The sequence below is a fragment of the Planococcus citri genome, chromosome 5, assembly GCF_950023065.1.
Source record: "Planococcus citri chromosome 5, ihPlaCitr1.1, whole genome shotgun sequence".
NCBI lineage: Eukaryota > Metazoa > Arthropoda > Insecta > Hemiptera > Pseudococcidae > Planococcus > Planococcus citri.
In genome coordinates, this window is record NC_088681.1 from 25,234,322 (window position 1) to 25,253,907 (window position 19,586).

General features: G+C 33.7%; 1 protein-coding gene across 14 annotated transcripts in view; it reads left to right on the plus strand.

Annotated features, from left to right (window-relative positions):
• The window catches only part of Eph (Eph receptor tyrosine kinase), a 395,699-nt gene that overhangs the window by 197,311 nt on the left and 178,802 nt on the right, over positions 1-19,586 (plus strand). Inside the window, exon 1 of one of the 14 annotated variants that reach the window (XM_065365325.1) lies at positions 18,293-19,063. The exons of the other annotated variants lie outside the window; for them this stretch is intronic. The gene's annotated coding sequence lies outside the window, so the exon portion shown is untranslated. Of the gene's footprint in view, positions 1-18,292; positions 19,064-19,586 lie in introns of those variants that run through there. 14 annotated transcript variants of the gene reach the window in all.

Consider the following 19,586-nt stretch of genomic DNA (forward strand, 5'->3'; position numbering starts at 1 on the left):
GAAGAGTTTGCGTGATTTGATGTAAATTTCAGGATGCAGAATATATTACTCGAGTTGAAGCGAAAACGAATTCGGGTGTTTTGATTTCACTCACGTAAAATTATCTGTTTTTTTTGCACATGTCTGACATTCTTTTCATCGATCAAAAAAGGGTTTAAAAAAATAATATTTTCATGATTTTGTATTTTTTTTCCTTTAAAATTTAAAGCCGAAGGGGCATCGAAAGGTCATTCCTAAAAATTTAGCCAAAAAGGTGTCCAACAGTTCTGCTTGGGTACTCTGCATTTTGTTTATGCGACTGTTCTGATCACAAAGAACTAAAAAGTCTAAAAAGTCTCAATCCTTTTTTCAAAATTGCTACAAATCACTCAAGTCGTATTTTGGTAAAATTGTAAAAAAGTCTAATTTTATGAGAAAGCCTTGCTCGTTTGTTAGAATTGCAAAAAATTTAGATACCTATTTCGCCAAAATACAAAAATTTTCTGTTTCCCTTCAAAACTATAAAGATTATATCGAAGCAAAGGCTGCAAAAAACCTCTTCTCTAGTCAAAACTGTGAGAATATTAGTCTTGTTCTCATGTGTCAAAGTTGTAAAAATCAGCGGTTTTGCTGAAACTGCAAAAAGATATTGTTTTTTTTTGGTCAAAATATCAGGAAATTTAGGCTTTTTCTCACAATAGCAGAAAATTTGTCCTTTTTGCTCAAAATTGAAAGAAATTGTTGTTTTGGTGAAAATTGATAAAAAGTTTTGTTTTTCCCCCTCAGAATTAGGTACCTACATAAAAATTCTGTTTTTTGTGGAAATTGCAAAAAGTCTCCTTTTTACCAAAGTTCTACAAAATTCCAGGTTTCTGTTAAAACCTGAAAAAAATCACTGTTTTCCAAAATTGTAAAACGTTTTGTTTTTCTCTCACAAAATTAAATAAAAATCCTGTTTTTTGGACAAATTGCAAAAAAGTTTCCTTTTTACCAAAGTTCTAAAAATACCAGGTTTTTGTCAAAATTTTAAAAAAGTCAGTTTTTTACAAAACTGTGAAAAAGTTCTGGTTTTTATCTTTCAAAATTAAAAAAAAATCTACTTTTTTGTACAAATTCCAAAATCGTCCCCTTTTTCCAAAATTCTAAAAAATTCCAAATTTTTGTCAAAATCGAAAAAAATTCATTTTTTTCCAAAATTGTAAAAAGTTCAGTTTTTTTTCCTCAAAATTGCATAAGCTTAAAAAATCCTGTTTTCTGAGCAAATTGCAAAAAAAGTAAGTTTCTTTTTTACCAAAATTCTAAAAACTTCCAGGTTTTTGTCAAAATTTTAAAAAAGTCACTTTTTTACAAAACTGTGTAAAAGTTTTGTTTTTCTATCTCAAAATTTTAAAAAAAATCCTGATTCTTGTACCAATTGCAAAAACGTCCCCTTTTTCCAAAATTCTAAAAAAATTCAAATTTTTGTCATAATCTAAAAAAAAGTAATTTTTTCCAAAATTGTAAAAAGTTCTATTTTTATCTCTCAACATTACATAAAAATCCGTTTTTTTTCCGTAAAAATTACAAAAAAGTCCGCTTTATACTAATAGAAAAAAAATCACTTTTTTCCAATATTGTGAGAAGTTCAGTTTTTCCCCTGAAAATTACATAAAAATTCAGATTTTTGTGCAAATTGCAAAGAAGTCCCCTTTTTACCAAAATTCTAAAAAATGTCAGGTTTTTTCAAAATCTAAAAAAAAAATACTTTTTGGCAAACTTGTAAAAACTTTGTTTCATCAAAATTACAGAAAAAGTCTCGTTCTGTATTTTTGCCAAAATTTAAAGGTGCGAAAAAGTCTTTCTTATTTTGTCTAAATTACAGGATAGCTCTGTTTTTCTCCTAAAATTTCATTAAAATCCTGTTTTTTGTTCATTTTACTCAAAAGTTCTTTTTTTTTACGAAAAATTCCAGAAATTCCAAGTTTTTGTCCAAATTTGAAAAAAAATCAGTTTTTGCTGAAATATGTACCTAAGCTGAATACAAACATTTTGTTTCGTAGAAATTTCAAAAAAAGTTTCGTTCTGTATTTATATAAAAATTGCAGAAAATTCAAACCTTTTTGGTCATAGGTACGAGGAAATCCTGTTTTTGTCAAAATCGTAAAAAGAACGTCCTCTTTTTACCATAATTTTAAAAAATTGCAGATTTTTGTAAAAATCTGAGAAAAATCGCTGTTTGGCAAAATTTGCAAGGACTTTTGTTGCAGAAAAAGTCTTAAAATTTTTTAATTCGAAAATTCAGTTTTTCTACTAATATAAAATTGCAAAAAATCTTGCTTTTTTGTCAAAATTGCAGAAAAGTTCTCTTATTTCCTCAAAAGTTCACACGAGTAAAAATTTCAATTCTTTGTCTAAATTGCAAAAAAACTTTTTTTAACCAATGTTTTGGATAATTCCAGTTTCATGTCAAAATAAATTTAAAAAAAAAAAACGGTTTTTGCTAAAATTCCAAAAACTTTTGTTCCAACAAAATTGCTCAATTGCAAGAAAATTCTTGCTTTTTGTTCAAATTGCAAGGAAGTCCTCTTTTTATTAAAACTTTTAAAAATTTCTGCTTTTGCCAAAATTGAAAAAAAAAACAGTTTTTGCTAAAATTGTAAAAACTTTCGTTTCATTAAGATTGCAGAAAAGGTACGTCTTGTATTTTTACTAAAATTTCAGTCTAAAAAGGTTCAGTTTTCCTATATTTAAATTGCGAAAATATCTGTGCTTTTCTGGTCAAAATTGCAGAAAAGTCCTGTTTTTTTCTTCAAATTTTCATAGAGTAAAAATCCTGCCCAAATTGCCAAAAAAAAATTTTTTCAACCAAAACTTCAAAAATGTCTAGTTTTTTGTCAGCAGTTTCAAAAATATCAGTTTTTGCTAATATTGCAAAAACTTTTGTTTTATTACTTACATTGCCTTTTTTTTTTAAATTGTTAAAAATTCAGCATTTTTTCCTAACAAAATCGCAAAAAAATCCTGTTTTTTTGTTGAAATTTCTGTTTTTTACAACTTGCTGAAAATCCTTGCTTTGTTTTCAAAAATTTTCATAAGTGGGGAAAAAAATCCTGCTTTGTGTAAAAATTGAAAAAAAAAAGTATTTTTTGCCATCAATCCGCGTTTTTTTCGATTCGCAAAGTACATACGAGTAAAATATGCACACGATATTAGAAAGAGACATGTACTTAATGTAAATGTGTAAAATTTTCTCAAATACCGGAATAATACCTATCCGAGTATGATATTTACTCGGTGAAGTTTGAAAGTCGTCTGAAAGTTTGATGGTTAATCGGTTCGACTTGTGTACGGATATCATCATTCGTGTAATATACTTTAAAGGTTTTCGTTTTAAAGAGAGGCGCTTTTGTGTTATCTCGACTCGAGTATTAAATCCATAGACCGGAGGAAAGGAGAATAGGAGTGTTGGAAAAGTATAAATAGGAGAATGAATCGAGATACACGTCGAGTCGAGAGTCGACTCGGGTCGTCTAACTCGTACTACTCGTAAACGAAGAAATAATTCTCAAGTAGCATAAATTATTGTGTTATCGCGCGCAAAAGTATATACAGGGTGAAGACCGAAGGGTGCAGGGATCTGGGAAGTATGTTTTCAAAGAAATGTACGATCCAAGTATGGAGGAAGAAGAAGAAGAGGAGGAGGACTAGCGGTGGTGAGATAATTACGAGGAAAGCTTTTTATTATACGGGACGAAAGGAGGCGATGAAGAGGGACCCGGCGCTAGAGCTGTCAAATACCAAAATCGCTTTTCTTAGGCGCCCTTCGCCAGTTCCATCTTTTGAAAATTTTACAAACTCCATCTCCGGGGTCTTCGGTATTGTGTTTCGGACAAGCGTACCAGCTCACGACTGCGATTCCTTTCCGCTGCCATCGCGTATAATATACGAACGAGAAACGCAATGTACACGCAATGCGATTTACAAGGCTTTTAATTATGTTTGTCTTTTAAAACACTATGTCTGCTGACTGCGGCGCTGCTGCGTTGCTGTTTTGTTTTCGGGGTAAATAAGAAGACAGCGAGCGAGGTTTTCAAGACGCGATGGCGAAGGCAAAGGCAAAGATGTCGCCGAGCGTCATGTCCGCTGGGACGAGTTTTCCTCTCTATCTTTTATCATCCTCTTGTACACTCTTCTTGGCAGATTTTAATTCCTCAGCTGGTTTTTTTGCTTCTCTTTTACTACCACGCTATGATGATGATGTTTTCGTTTTATATAGTACTTTTTTCAACACGATGATAATGCCGAAGAACAGCGCAACGCGAAGCGCCGAGGCAAGAAAAAAAAATTAATTTGCGTTTTTTTTTTTTTTTTACTTCTTGAACATTGTGATTTTTCTATTCGTCGTCGTGGCGGCGCGTTTTCTTCGAAGAGAGGTTGGTTTTATAAAAGCGTTGCTTTTACCCTTCATTAGATTTGTTTGAGAGGGAAAATAAAAAATACTCTAGAAGATCTAGATGCGAAATGACTTTTAACGTGATTTCAAACATTATGCTAGGGGTTGTCAAATAAAGAGATGATTACCGTGGAGAAATTTTCAAATTAAGGATTTTACAGTGTTTTTTCATCTTGTTGATTTTCTTCTTTTTTATTTTTTTTTATTCGTTTGTATTGAGCTGGTTCGTTTCCCCTCGTCATCGTTTTGATTTCTTAGCGATGTTAATTTCGTACAACGTTTATCAGCCATTTGAAGTACGAACACGCTCGCTTTTTTATTTTAGCCAAGAGGGAGGGGGGGGGAGTTTCCAAAATTGAACTCGTTTTGTGGTGGAAATTACGCGAAAATTCTTCGTAATTGTGTCATTTTTCAAATTGTGAGTCAAAAATTACGTTATCTTTGCCAATTTTGGAACTATTCTTAATGGATTTTTTTTTACAATCGTTTAAGATATCGACTAGAGTTTTTTGTTGTTGCTTTTTTAATGATAAAGAGTACGAAAATTTATCTCTATAGTGATGCAACAACGAAAACAACAAACTCGAGATATTTTTACTCAGGTATATTTATTTTTTTTATCGTTTTCTTTTTTTTTCTCGTTGCTTCGATGGTAATAATATTTATGTACATCCCGGATTTAATGGATTGAAGTGTTTGCTGTAATGGAATACAGTTTTTCTTCTTTTAACATTCCGCTTGTTTGAATGGAGAACATATCCGATCAATTTAAATTAGGTACCTTACGTACCTATACCTCTTCCGTATGGGTTTTTTATTGTATCGAGCCCGAGCGCCGCAAGATCGACTTTAATTAAGATAAAAGATACGATCGTCATCAAACGATTACCGAATCGAAATTCTTATCGTAATTGTCACCATTAATTTTTAATTACTGGAATTTTATTAATTAGTCGTCGTTTCGTGCCTCACGATGGCACAATGTGAAACTTGTTAATTGAAATAAAAGAACAGGCATTAACGTAAACGTACGTATTATATTTGTTTCTGTATATCTCCCTCCTCCCTTTTCTGGAAGTTTACCCGCACCAAGTGCTTTAAGCGATGTGCGTAAAAAATCAGAAAGAAGACTGGATATGAGACGTTTGATCGAATTGATGATCGAATCTGGAATGATGAGATAATTATGGCGAAAAAATTCGCACCTTGAAAACGATGAATCGATTAATTATACCTACATACAAAAATAAGCCATCTGAACAATTTTATTTTATAATTTACACGTACATACAATGTGTCCTCAATTAATTTTTTCACTCTTTCTGAAAAATTCTGCTTCAGAAATTGTCAAATTTGTTGCCATTTAAATATGATTTTCAATATTTGTCTAAATTATTCAAAAACCTTGCTTTTTTAAATCAGAAATTGCCAAATGGTATCATTTTTTTTTTGCCAATAATTGTCAAAAAGTTCAGCTTTTTGCTAAAATTGTCAATTTTGTTTTCTGATGAAAATGGTCAAAAATTCTTATTTTTATTTTTATTTATTTTTTGCAAAGAAGAATCCAAAAAGTCCTACTTTTTCCCAAAAATTCCTCGTTAAAAAGTTTGGCTTTTTCCCAAAAATTACCCAAAATTCCCAACATTTTTGTAATTCTTTTTGACTTAAAATTGTCAAAAATTCTTGTTTTATTTCCGAAAAGAATCCAAAAAAGTCTTGCTTTTCTCCAAAAATTGCCAAAAATTCTTTTGTAATACTTTTTGACTTAAAATTGTCAAAAATTCTTGTTTTATTTCCAAGAAGAATCCAAAAACTCGGACTTTTCCCCAAAATTCCCAAAAACTCGCAGCTTTTTTGGAATTTTTTTTGGCTTGAAATTGTCAAAAATTACAAATCAGTGTCGTTCGATCTTATGTCTAAAAAATCCAAAAATAAAAGTCTCATTTTTCGAAAAGAACTAAAAAAAAAAATTAAAAAATGTAATTTCTTTGCCAAATTTAATTCTTAAAGATTGCAAGTTTATGTTAAAATTGCCCAATTTTTGATTCTTTTTCGAAAAATTCTTGCAATTGCTGAAGATTTTTTTACTTTTTTTTTCAAAAATTATCCAATAGCCTCTTTTCTTTGCCAGAAATAGCCAAACAGTCTCGCTTTTTCTTAAAATTGTCAGTTTTGCTTTTTGTAAAAACTTGTTAAAAATTTTCGATTTCTCGCAAAAAATTCCAAAAAGTTTTTTCTTTTCTTCAAAATTTTTCAAAAGTCTTGCTTTTTGCAAAAAATCATAACTTTTTGGCAATTCTATTACACTTGAAATTGTCAAAAATTACGCAGCAATGACGTTATTTCACCGAAATAATGCAAAAAAAAATGTTTCACTTTTCAAAAAATATAATTAATAATTCCCAAAAATTGTCAGATTATTGCTTTTTTGAAAAATTTGTTGTAATTGCTGAAGATTTTTACTCCACCCAGCCCCCCCCCCCGCCACAAAAAATAAGTATCCGAAATCCTCGTTTTTTTTTGACCAAAAATTTCCAAAAAAGTTCCAAAAAGTTTTACATTGTTCCCAAAAAGTATTGTCCAAAATTCTTGCTTTTTGCCAAGAATTGCCAAAGATGCTATTTTTTTTAGCAATTCTTTTCTATTGAAATTGTTGAAAATTACAAAGCAGTGTCGATCTTTCAGGTACCTACTACCTAGGTACCTAGAGCATACGAAAAAATTTTATTTTTCGAAAAAAACTGCTGATATTTACTGAAATTGTAAATTTTTGCATTTTCAGAGGTAATTGCTAAAAAATTTTAATCATTTTTCAAAACTTTTTTTTTGTCATAAATTTCTTAAAAGTATAACTTTTTTTGCCAATAATTGTAAAAATTTCTCGAATTTTAATAAAATTGTTGAGAATTGTCGGGTTTTCTTTAATTAATTCCAAAGGTCGGACATTTTTTCAAAAATTATCCAGAAGTCTCGAATTTTGCCAAAATTTTCCAAAAAGCCCTTTCTATTATTAAAATTGTCGAAATCTCGCTTAATTTTGCAAAAATGCTCACGTCGAAAAGTCTCTCTTTTTTTATCAAAAAGTTACAAAATAGTTCAGATTCCAAAAATTGAAAACCAGAACATTTCAATTGGTAATGTTTTGGGTTTTTTGTGATTTTTTTTCATTCAAATATTCTGCTTGCGTTTTGTCACTTTTTTTATTGTTATTTTTTATTGTTTATTGTTTATTCGTTCCATACATGACTCTTAATAAATATGTACCTTTAACGACCCACCAGTACCTTTCGGTGAGCGGGGGATCGGCTCTCTCCTCAACACTCGGATAATAACAAATGAAGAGTGATATTCCAAAACTCGCTTTGTCCATTTTCACAACTTTTCAGGAGAGAGGAAAAACAGTTTCCCTTTAAACGGGTAAATTGGCTTTTTAGGCGAGTTAAGCACTTCATTTGGGTGGATTTATGATGTAGGAGTGTAGGTATACATTTCATCCACTAAATACTGCTGAAAAAAATTTCAATAAAAATGGACAAAGCGCCTTTTGGAACATTATTTTTTTTTTAATTTTTAGTGAATTGGCTATTTAGGTGAGTTTAACACCTCATTTTGGTAGGTTGATGATGTAGGAATGTGAGTTAGTACTTCATCTACCAGGTACCACTGAAAACCCAACTTTGATAAAAATGGACAAAGCGAGTTTTGGAATATCACTCTTCAAATGCAAAAACCAAAAAAAGATTTGAAAAAAAACACAGATAAAATAAAATGAATATTAAGAGTAAATATAAATATAAAAAAAAATATATATATATAAAAATATAAAAATACAAAAATACACAGATAAACAAAACAGCCCAAAGAGGAAGGAAACGGAGAGCGAATGGTTACACATAAATAACAAATTTTCCAAAACAACTTGACTAACAGCTCGGAATATCAGGCTAACACTCAATCATCAACAATAATTAACACGTACTAATACTCATTCATCCACAATGGTCAACACATACTCATCAATCATTCTCTTGAAACCATTCATACCTGCATTTTTATATTCAACTGGCAAACTGTTATACAGATGGGCAGCAAAATAACGAAAAACCGACCTTGACATTGACCTTCTCCAGCCGGGAAGCGGAACGATACCAGACTCAGCACGTCGAGTACGCCCCACCCCCACAGCATAGCCAAATGCGTCTCTATACCTGTGCATCAGAGATAACACAGTGATGTAGTAAATCTGCCTCACCTTAAAGATACCCAAAGAAAGGAAAACCGGCTTAGAGGGGGCATCCCAGCGCACACCAGCGACCAACCGAGCGGCTCGCTTTTGGAGCATCAGTATTGGCCGAATCCAGCATGTAGCTGCACCACCCCATACAGCAATCCCATATCTCAAAGTACCCTCAAACACAGCCACATAGAACCTCCGAAGATGAACGCCAGACACCAAACCAGTCAAATAACGAATCAGATACACAATTTTAGATAGTTTTTCTCTCAAAACCAAACAGTGTTCTCTCCATGACATGCACTGATCTATCCACACACCTAGGTACCTATGTTTCTCCACCTGTATCAGGGCTGGACAGGAGCAGACAGCACCACATTCACTCTCATGGAGGAAAACCTTGCCACTTAAGTCACCCACACATCGATTTTGAAAACCAAAAACAACAAGCTTAGACTTAGCAGCATTAACCCTGAGCCCATGCTGAGAAAACCAAAGACTGATTTTATGTAGATCTCCATTCAACGCATTTATCAGTTCATCTTCAGAGCCAGCAGACACAATGAGGACAGTATCATCCGCAAAAGCACTTACAGTACCCCTCAAGGGCAATTTAAGCAACTCGTTGATATAAATCAAGAAGAGGTAAGGTCCCAAGATACTACCCTGCGGAATTCCACGAACAACAGGCACCACTTCACTCAGCGATTCCCCAACCCGCACACTTTGAGTTCTCCCAGACAGATACGATCGAAACCACTCCACAGCCAAGTTATCCAATCCACAGTTTTTCATAATTTCCAAAAGAATTTCATGGTCTACCGTATCAAAAGCCTTAGCAATATCAATATACACGGCTGCTACACACTTACCAGCCTCCATCTCAGGCACAACCAAGTCCACGTGAAACAGCAGCGCCTTCTCTGTGCTTCTGCCTGGGAGAAAACCAAACTGTAGATCAGCAAAAAACTCCCTATCCATGAGATAATTTACCAGTTGTTGCTTGACCACAGTTTCAAAGACTTTACCAACTGAAGACAAAATTGAAATGGGTCGGTATGAAGAAACCACCAAGGAATCACCCCCTTTAAACAATGGAAGGACGACAGCCTTTTTCAAATCACTAGGATAGACCCCCTCCAAAAATGAACGACTAATCAATGCAGCCAAAGGACCCAGAATATGTAAAGCAACTTTTTTCAAAATTTTTCCAGAAATCCCATCACTAGAAGAGCCACCACCAGAGTTAATACCTGCTATTGCTGCCACCACCTCATCCACAGTCACTGCGGTGAGGGAAAAACTAGCCACATCCGCAGACATAGTGGGGGGCCCTCCACCAAGGTGACCTCCCGATGTCCGATTACTCCTCCAAAGAAGTCAGAGAAAGCCCCAACAATTTCCAAAGGGTCTTTTGAAATAGTGCCGTGTAAATTCTAAGCTTTTTTGGTTATCGTAAAGTTACTTTTTTGGGGGGCGGGGGAGGCATTGAGTAGGTAGGTACTTACGAAATCTAATCAAAATGTTTATTATTCTTTTTTTTTTTTTGTTCAACTCAAAATTTCAAAATAAGAAAAAAGTGAATAAAAAAGAAAATTTCAAAATTCTGCTGAAAAATTTAAAAAAAAAACAGACTTATTAGCAATTTTGAAGAAAAATAGAATATCGCGGAGGAAATTTTCTTAAAAATTGCTTCTGCAAAAAGTGTACAGGAGGTCAGAATTAATTCGAGTAATTGTATATTTTTATTTCTCTAATGGCAATATTTAGTTCCATTTGGAGAATTAGGGGTTGAGAAGCGATCTTGAAATTTCATCACGAGGGTTTTGGATCACCCAGTTAATTTAAAAATTCCAGCAGTCAGAGTCGATTCACCGTTTTTAACCGGATAGGTACTTTTTGCCTATTTTTCCCACATTTAAGACTACATAAGATTGTACATATAAACAATCGATTTCGATTTCCAAGGTTACAAATCGACGTCGAGTCTCGGTATCTCCCTATTCGTATTTATTTTTTCGATACGAGGCGCTCTCCTTCGACTGTTGGAAGTTTTTTTCGCCGAGCTTAACTTTTACTTTTTCTCAAAAACCATTAAATCGAAAGGTTACAGAAGCAGAAGAAATATATTTACTTGTTCGTTGGTTTGGAACGAAAAATGCCAAATAGACAAACGATACCGATAAAAAAAATGTTTAAAGAAATTTTCCGACGGATTTATCAAGTTGAATACTTTTTTAAAAAGACGACTTTCGGAATATTGGCGGAAGAAGGGCCGAGTAAGTAAGACGAGGAGAAGACGACGAGTGAGGGTGAATTGACGCACACTAGTATACGCCAAGTAACTACTACTACAAAAAAAAAGAGAGAAAAAAGCTATTAAGGAACGATAAAAGTTGAGAAAAAAGAACTTGTAGGAGAAGTTATACGCAATAGCGAGAACTTCGGTTAATATAATTTCGGTATTTAAACGATCTTTTCCGCGTTGTTCTGCTTGCTCCATTTGCCTCCAGCTCCGGCTCCGGCAACGTAGGTACCTCGTTTCTCGTCCGATGAAGAAAAAAATATATATAAATACCCAAACAATAAATAAAGCGAGGGTTGAACTGGTAACTAAGGGAGGAAAAAAAAATTAAATTAACGCGAATGCTTAATATTGAATTTATTTACGGAAAACCCCAATGACCGGAAATATTCCCGAAGTCGAAAATTTTTACCCCTTTTTTCAGCATCGTTGCTGCTGCTGCGTTTACTTCCGCAAGTATGAAAGATTGATGATAAGTGGAGGAGGAGGGGGCATGTCTGCAAAATTCTTACATTCTTTCTGTTATAATGCGAGGCAACGTGGCGAACGAGAATTTTCGAACTAATTTCTTTTTTTCGAATAACCACTCGAAAATTAATTTAAAAAGTCGCTCTTTTAAGTGCTACTGGCGCTATTGCTGCTGCTGTTGGTGGAGTAGTCGGGCGTGTACATGAATTCAGCAGCATTTGCAGTGAGAAAAAGAGAAGTGTACTGTGTACTCTTACTCGTAGGTACAATATACAGTAAAAGCAAGGCAGAAATTCTGGTCGTCGTCGCATCGCCTCGCGTCATCGTCATCGTCGTCGTCTACTCTCAACGGCGCGTAAACCTCGCGATAATAAATTCAAAAAAGATGGATTTCTTTTTTTCAAGTGTAAAAAGCAGAAAACCCGTCTAGAGAAATTTTTCGCTTTATTTTTTCTATTAATTATAACCCAATTAAAAGTCTTTTTGACGATTTTATCCCGAAAAAAAAGAAGAAAAACCGGAGAGCAGAGAGTAAAATTCTACTCGCGGTACAAGAAACGTTGAAATATTCGAGAAAAATGAAAACGATTTTTTTCTTCATACTTCTTTTCCGCGAAAAAATTTTTCATGCATATTCATTAATTTTTCTTCAAGTATAATGGTCTGTCGTGGCGCGTTTTTCTTCTCCTCTCTCTAACATTCTACTCATCCGTAAATGATGACGCGATAGATACGCCACCCCCTCCACCGTTAGCCGAAAGTCGAGAAATGCCAAAATAGAGAGAAAGCGAGAGAGGAAAAACCGCTTGACAAGAAAAAAAAGGTTAGAAAAATACTCTCGCGAGTCGCAAAGACTGCAGCAGAAAAAAAGTCATTATTAAAAGAAATCTAAACACTAAGAGAGAAAATGAATCTCGCTTTAATTATGAATCGTGCGCTGGCTTTAGTCGTCGTTGCCCCGTCAAAAAAAAATCATCGTCGCTTCCAAACACCCGAGCTCTTTTTTGAATATTTTATATTTTAAATTAATTTCCGCCAGTATTCGCTTTTGTTTTATTAGCGCGAATACCGAAAACCAGGGTTAAAATTCTGTCGAGTTGTACGAGTCGGTGCTCTCGTTTTACTCCAAAATGTACCTATACTCCAGCGTTTCAGTTTCTCTTACGATGTTCTTATATCACCTTGCGTAATTTTGAGCCAATTTTGAGCGAAATATTGGGCCATAAAAGCACCACATTTTACTACGATGTGTACAACTGGCAATCCTTCTTCCACCCTTAGATGTGCTGTAGGTATATGCGGACACTTGAGCGCAATTCGCAAACCGTAGTTTTGTAAACCGTGCTGGCAGAACTCTTGTAATTTGAAATTACCGCGAGGTACACCTACCTTTATTACAAATGGGACCGCATCTCTCATTCTCAATAGTATACATTATTTGCGTTCGTACTGCTCTGTTCCTTTTTCTAGTAGGTACGACCACCCTCGTGTACTGCTTGGCGAAAATTTCATACCATGTTATGTTCTCCTTCATTGTACTGTATAAGATGATTACATCGATGTAAACTTATAACACTGTACACGTATATTTTAAGAGGACTCTAATATGCTCTTATATACCGGTATAGTACATACAATATGTATTGTAGGTTGTATGTAGGTACACACTCTACACTTATTATAGTAAACGTCGATCTCATCACGCGTACATAAGCACTTCTCTGTCTTCTATCCTCATGCATAAGCATAGTCCTTCCATCTCCATCATTATTGCCTCAGCTTTATCGAGAATTCGCTTCCCCAAGTACATAATGATGTGACTTACTGCAGAAGTAAAATTGTGAGCTTTGAAAAATATTCGAAAACTATATATGAACTGGTCTTTGAGAGAAATAGGTACACTCAACTTATTATGGAAGATTCAAAATGAAAATTGAAAAGTCTACACTATGATTCAGGTAGCAGAATTTCATAGTGAAGCTCGTAGCTAAATCTTAGCTGCAAATTGATGAAGTTCACATTTACGTATGTAATTTGGATCAACGAAAAATACGAGTAAATCAAATTATGGAAACAGAATCATCGTCGAGTATCCTTCCAAATGGGTTGTGTATACGTAGGTGGGATTTACCAAAAGTAGACTTTACTGTATCAATTCATCGTCGAGCGTTGTTAATTAAATTATCAACGGTCCCACAGTAATAAAGGTCAAATGGTGGTATTTCAAATTAAACTACACATTGTTCTTAACTAAAGAGTATAGACACAGACATTTCGTATATGACCGAGATTTTGGATACCACACAGCTCAGCGATGAGGGTCGTTGGACGTGAGATGGTCTAAAATTAGATCGATTAAGTACATACTTACTATCACAAGGGTATAGTTCAGCATTGACAGTTATTTTTGGTTACTTTCTTAGCGTTTTGGTTACAAAAAAATTACCCTTTTTTTTACAAGTTTTTCAAAAATTTTATTTTCTCATTCCTACATTCTGAAGGGGAAAAATGTCAACAATATCAATAAGTGAATGATTTGTGAAAGTATGCACACCTACGGTCACTACAGTCACAAATCCCTGCATTTTGCTAAAATTGTCAAAGTTTCACTTTCTGTCAATAATTGCAGACGACTTTCTCCTTCGTCAAAATTGGCAAAAAGATTCGTTTCCTGCTAAAAATTGATATTCGACCAAAATTGCAGAAAAAGCATCATTTTTTGGGCCAAAAATAGCGAAAAATCTCGCTCTTTATCAAAATTGCCGAAAAGTTTCATTTCTCGCTGAGGATTGTTGTGTTTTTTTTTGCAAAAAATTCCAAAAATTTAAAACTTTTTTTCGAAAGTTGCCCAAAAATATTGCTTTTTTTGTCAGAAGTTGCCAAAAAAGTTCTCCTTTTTTATCAAAAAATTCAAAAAAAATATCGCTTTTTCGACAAAAATTGCAATAAAGGTAATTTTTTTGTCAATAATCGCTAAAAAGTGTTGCTTTTTAATAATTGTCAAAAGTTTCACTTTTTTCCAAAAATTACCCAAAAGTCTCATTTTTTCAACTGAACAAAAAGTTGGAAAAACTATCGCCTTTTTGACAGAAATTGCGAAAAATTGAGTATCATTTTTTTGTCCCAATAATTGCCATGAAGTCCTGCATTTTGGTAAAATAGTAAATGTTTTATTTTTTGACAAAAATTATATTTTGGCAATTTCTAAAAAAAAGGTCGCATTTTTTAAAAGAATTACCCAAAAACTTCGGAATTTTGCCAAAAATTGCCAAAAAATGTATCGTTTTATTGCCAATAGGTAGATCTCAAAGATGTCTTGCTTTTTGATAAAATTGTTAGCGTTGCTTTGTGCCAAAAATAGTTAAAAATTCTCTTTTTTTCAAAAACTGTCAAAAATGTTTGCTTTTTAGAGCTAAATATGTAGCTAAAAATTATCGTTCTTTTGCAGAAAATTTCAAACAATTTTCTTATTTTGCTATAAAAATTGCCCAAAAGTCTCGCTTTTTGCCAAAGTTTGGCTTTTTTGGCAAGAAATCAAAAAAATGCTCGTTTTTTGGCAAAAATTACCAAAAAGTTGAAAAATTGGGGATTTTTACAGTGCTTTTGTCCTGGTTTCTTTCCGAGCTGTCCTGCTTTTAGTGCTTTTTATCAAAATGTTATGCTTAGTTTTTTTTTTTTTTTTGAAAAGACTTTGAATTTGCAATTTATTTTTCTTTTTGGGGGAGTTTTAGAAGAAAAAAATCGTTGTTTTTCCCACCTGGCAGATGAAATAAATTTTGTGCGTAAATTTACTTAAATAGTTTTCAGCAAGCGGAAAAATTTTCAAATTTTTTGAAAATTTTCCGTTTTTGCCTTCGCTTGGGCAGAAACACATTTTGATTTTTAAATGAAAATAGTTTTTTGAAAGAACATTTTAAAAGTACGATTTAAAAATGCTCTTTTCGATGATCTGAATAACTGAAAAAATTTTTTACAAATGTTTAAAATGTTGTGTCTCGCTTCGTTTTAAAGTAATTTTCGATGAATTAATTTTTTTTTTTTTTAACAATCATAATTAACAATTATGTACTATTGTACTTATTAGAAAGTATACCTATCTATTAAAAATATGTATTTAATACATTTGAAAGAGGTTGAAAAATTGGAAAGATGGTGAAAATATTGTTAATTCTTGCCTCCCCCACCCCAAAAAAAAATATTGGAATATCCCATCACACTGGGAAAGTGATAAATTCAAGTGTAAAATTATGACCCTTCCCCACCTTCTCTCAAATATCTTACCAATAAGAAATTTAAATGGTAAAGGCGTTATTGACATACCTCCCCCAAACAAAAAAAATATCAAGATGACTGAAAAAGAGAAAAATTTATTGACATCCCCCCCCCAAACAAAAAAATATCAGGATGACTGAAAAAGCGAAAAATTAACGTGTGAAAATGTACCAATAAAGAAGTCATAAATTGTTTGACAAATGTTCTGCAAGATGTTCTACAAAATGTCCTGCCTTTTCATGTTGAAATTTTGTTTGACACTTTGAAAAAATAATCAAACTTTTTAAAAGTGAAAACCAGACCACTTCATCAATTTGAAATGCAATAAAATATTATAATTTTTCAAAATTTAAGAACCAGAACACTTCAATTGAAATGTTCTGGTTTGTTGTGTTAATTTTTTTCCATGTACCTTAAAATGTTTTGCTCACATTTTTTCACTTTTTTGGTTGATAAAGTTACATTTTTTTTTTTTTTTGGAAAAAATTGAGTGACCTGCCTTGATAAGTAGAAATTTGTGGTTTTTTATTCAACATGATATGCCATGCCTCCCATCTGATGAAAATAAGAACCATTTGGCCCCCATTGAGAGATTATGTATGTAGAAGCGAAGGGAAACGGTTCTGTGCATTTTTATTGAGCTCCTATATTAAAATTCATAAGCTGATTTTTTTTTCAAATTGAAAGCTCTCAACGATTAGGTGCTTTACAGGAAAAATGTATCGAAAAGTCAATTTTGATTTTAAGGGTCCCAAATTTGAACCGGAGGGTCCTAAAATAACCATGACAATTTTTTGGAAGGATTATTTTCTTTGAATTTTGTTTACATTTTAATCGGAAATTTGAGAGGGTTTGGGTCGGCAGGGGCCTAGATATAATATGCTCTAAATAATAAAATTTTTGGACCCCTCTCCCAAAATTTTGTGGCATCTGTAGGCGGCTCAAGGGACGAAGCCCTTAGGATTGGAATAGGTTTGAATTGAAATTAATTTTTGGAACTTGAAACGAGTGATTTTCATGCCCCCCCCCCCCTCTGAACCATTTGCCTGTCCGGTGTCCATTCCATCCACAATCACGATCATGATCGATTCAGATTCTGTACGAATTATTTTACTGGCTGCTAAACACCATAGTAGAGAATCTAGCTTTAAAAATTGAAAAAGGTGACCAACGCGAAACAAAGTCGACTACCGGTAGGAAGGCGAGACGTGGTTGGCGAAAAAAAAATGTAGAAACGGAAAAAAGAAGCACACCCAACTACGAATAATATGTGTATCGTAGGTACCTTACCTACACCTACTATACCTACGTAGGTGAGTATTTCGCATAATGAAGCCGTTTAATTAAGGGAGGTGTTATCGCGCGCAAAGCGCGGACGCCCTGTACGCTATAATTAAACCGATATAATCTTTAGGTGGCGTGAAATGGCACGAAATTCGTTACAGTATTTAATTTTTGGCCAAACCAAGGAACTAACGTACATCTACATAGACATACGGATACCATACCATACATTTATGTGTACGTAGTGGGCTATACGATAGAATATAATAATACAATGGGTCGAGTAAACGAATTAATTTTTCACATACGTACGTGTACCTTAGGTTTAGCTCTTACTCTTAGAGTTAGGTATGCGATGCTACATGGTACACGAACAAATATTATTTGTGAAGAAAATTGCGATAGAATTGCCTCTTGCTTAATTTTTCATTCGGGCAGTGGTCAATGGTCGTTGTCCCATACCAAGATGCGTAATGGTAATGGTACCGGATTATAATAAATCCTGTAACAACGTATGTAAGTCATTGTTATAAATGACGCAGCAAAGGTGTATTTTGGATGGACACAGACATCTATGAGTTCAGCCGAAGAGAAACGAAGAGGAAAACTGAACCGATTCAAAGCGCAGTCTAACGTCAAACGTGAGAATTAAACGATCTGGTTGCTATGTCCGAGACCGAGACCTTTCCATCGCGAGTCGCCAGCAACCGGTTACCTCGCGGCAGTGTTGCCAATTTGGCATATATTATGCTAGATTTAGCATAATGAAAACACTTTTAGCATCAAGAAAATGAATTTAGCATATGGCATATTTTTTAGCATAATGAAAATTCATTTTTGGAATATATGTTACAGTTTTGGCATAATTTTTCAAAAAAATTTGGAAAATTATACTGCAAAAAGAACAAATTTTTGATTGAAAAATGGTGTTTTACGAGCTGAAAAAGCAATCTGATGATCTAATCTGACGAAAAATATCACAATTCCGTGAATTTTACCAATTATTTAACTAAGATATAACAAATTTGTTGAAAATGATGACTGATTTATCAAATATTATCAAAAAAATCTTTTGGCATAATTTAGCATATTTGAAATGCTTAAAAAATCAATAAAATGACGTCATTTTTTTACAAATCGCCGACATTTAAATGAAGACTGGCAAGGATCGCTTCAAAATCGGGAAAAATTGAATTTAGCATATTTTTTTCCTCGTTTTAGCATTATTTAGCATATTTTTCGGCTTCATCTAGCATAAAAAAATTTTTGGACTTGGCAACACTGCCTCGCGGTACTCTGCGCAGATGTAATTCTTCAGCAGTTCGGGTTCGACGATCGTTGCTTTGGCTGCGCGCTGCCCAAGTTTATCTACGAAGGTGTTCGGATCATCTATTTATTTATTTTTTAACGAAAAATTTTTAAGTTTTTTCAATTTTTTTTTCACCTTCTTGACCGTTGTATTTGTTTTTTTGTTATTGTTGTTGTGGTGCTGATTTCGGTGCAGTGTTAATTGGTGAAGATTTTTTTATTATTTATTTTTTTTTTGGTGTACGCGACTCGTGCCTTTGAATATACGATGTGTCGAGTGTTGGTGTAAAATGCATATATTACGAGAGGTGATATTTGTTTAAAAAGTGTTGTGTTTGGTTTTATTTTCTGTGTGGAGTGGTGTTTTTTTTTTTTTTTTTGCTTTCTTCGTTATAATATTGAAACGTTGAAGATATCGCGTTAGTTATTGTTATTCGTTGTCCAATTAATGTCGTATTTTTTTTCTCCTATTAAAGAAGCATACACGACGTTGTCGCTTTGTTGTGTGATATAATCTGCGAGATATTTATCTGTTGTTGTGGTGTTCGGTCAAACGACGTGAGAAGGCGACGACCACGTCCAGTATACGTACATGTGGACGAGTTATATGGGACAATGCATTTAATACTCGTATAAATTTCCGCAATACCGGCGAAGAAAAAAATCCAATCGATGCAAAGGTGACGCCGTCAAACGATGGTGACTCAAAAGTTGAACTTTTACAACAAGTGGTCGAATATTTAACCATATTCGGATCTTATTATATGATCACGATATATAGGTAAGTTGAACTTGTTGTTGGATGGAAGTGCATATATATAAACCAGAGATCAGAGATGCAGTGAGATCGAGCGAGACAGAGAGAGAAGATCAGACCTGTGTGTGTAAACGTATGCGCGATAATTGATGAGATTTTTATTCCGAAAGATAGATACGCATAAATTAAATAGCCTGCTACGTACGTACAGTACACATAAAGTGTATTGCAACGCTTCCAAGACTCAGCAGGTCGACAGCCATAGCTCCTGCAGCAGCCATCTCCTGCATGCAGAACCCCTCACATCATCGTAACTGAAACTGTTTTTTTATTATTTTATTTTCTACTTGTGAGATCGACCGTCGACTGATCGTGCGCTCTGGACCAGTATATACTCTCATCGTAATACCAAGCAGGTGTTGAGCCCTATAGACGTGTATAGGTAGTAAGAATTGGAAAAATATATATATCTGTCGTATTTAGAGCTGCTACCTTTAAAGAAGAAATGATGTTTGTATTGAAACGTCTTTTCCTTTTCTTTACGTTC